Raw genomic sequence first — 1,594 nt, 5'->3', positions numbered from 1 at the left:
CATAACCAAGTTAGAGTGAAAACACTGGCCACATAATACACATGCTCCCTTTTCCAAAATAAAATTCTGAATCTTGGGCAACTGTTCTCTTGTAAACCACTCTACAGTTTCTAAAAGCAGTTATTGTCCAAAGCTGGAAGGGCTCAAGTCTTCTCAGATGAGCGTGGGCACGAATGGAGGGAGGTAAACAAAAAATAAAATTAGGAAAGATGAGGTCTGATAGGGGAGCAGCTGGATAAGAAAATCAAAAAAGGAAGAGTAATTTAAAGTTGATTCCAGCGATAATATAGATTATTCTACCTTTAAGGCAGCACAGTGTAATACTTCTGAGTCCGTTCTCCAGCTCTCCTGTTGTACTTGTCTCTGACTGCTTTATAGACCTGTGCAATCTCTGGCACTAGGGGCTCATCTGGGTTTAGATCACATAGCAGTGAGCAAATGGATAAAAGAATTTTAGAATAGTTAAAGAAGGAGACCACTGTGATTTTTAGAATATCGAGACAAATGCTGCCATTACCGTTTTATTTGGATGATAAATTCTTGTTGTAAATGCACCCTTAGGTGGTGTCAAGGGGTGGTCTGTAGGAAAATGAGTTGTCAAAAAGAATACACCACCCTGATATGGGCTGTCACTGGGTCCCCTAATTGTGGTGTGCCGATGGAACACGTCATCCCCACCTGGGCCTGCAGAGCACTGTGTGGGAGGGTCACGGGCCAGATCCCTAAGTTCCTTATTAATCTGCTGCAGCAACAGGGTCCGTGCTGTCCTGGCCCTCTGAGTCCACGTGTGCTCCGTTCTGCTGCATCTGGATGGTCCTGGGCTCCCAGCAGCTCAGACATGGCCCTGGGCAGTGGCTGGGGGCCAGTCATGGGCCGAGGGAGGGTGGCGGCAGAAGCAGGGACTCAGAGAAGCATCGAGAACTCCCCAAACCAAACTTTTGATTTCACCTCTTTAGTACTGTAGTCTACCCTAGCCCATTAAATAACATCACCACTCAGTTGTTCCAGCCAGAAATCTGGGCACATCCTAGATGCCTCCAACCCTACCCTCCTAGTTCCACCACAGAATATCGAATCTATTCCCATCTTCCTGTCTCCTCTGCCCACACACTGGGCCACACACCATCATTTTCCACCTGGACCACTGTAGAAACCTTCTAAGTGTTTATATCTAAGTGTTTATAACCCTTCTCTGTTGGCCCCCTCCAATCTCTGCTCCATGAGGCAGCCATGGTTTTCTCCAAGTTAATAACCTTTAATGTCCTCCTGCCATCATTTAGAAGGTGAATCCAAATATTTGTGAGTGAGTTCTGCATGGCCCAAACTCTGCAGAGCTCTTCAACCTCATCTTGGGCCATCTCACTGGCTCACTGTGCCCAAGACATTCTGATTTCTCTTTCTTGCTCCCTTTCTCTCTCCCTGCCTTCCTTTCCTGTTTTTCTTCCTCCTCTCCTCTTCTCCCACCCCCTCTTCTTCCTCTTCTCCCTCCTTCTCCTCCTTTGTTTTTTGTTGTTGCTGTTTTGTACCAGGGATTGAACTCGGGCCCCTTTGCTTGTAAGGCAGGTGGTAGAACCACTGAGCCAATCCCTGGCTC

General features: G+C 47.1%; 1 pseudogene; it reads right to left on the bottom strand.

The window, feature by feature from the left end:
* Positions 1-302: 302 nt before the first annotated feature.
* LOC109118618 overlaps positions 303-1,594 on the bottom strand; it is a 5,688-nt pseudogene continuing 4,396 nt past the window's right edge.

This window comes from Fukomys damarensis, unplaced genomic scaffold (genome assembly GCF_012274545.1).
Source record: "Fukomys damarensis isolate Sample0158 unplaced genomic scaffold, DMR_v1.0_HiC HiC_scaffold_11, whole genome shotgun sequence".
In the NCBI taxonomy this organism is placed as follows: domain Eukaryota; kingdom Metazoa; phylum Chordata; class Mammalia; order Rodentia; family Bathyergidae; genus Fukomys; species Fukomys damarensis.
Note: the sequence above shows the minus strand (reverse complement) of the source record. Positions and strands in the feature narration are given on the sequence as shown.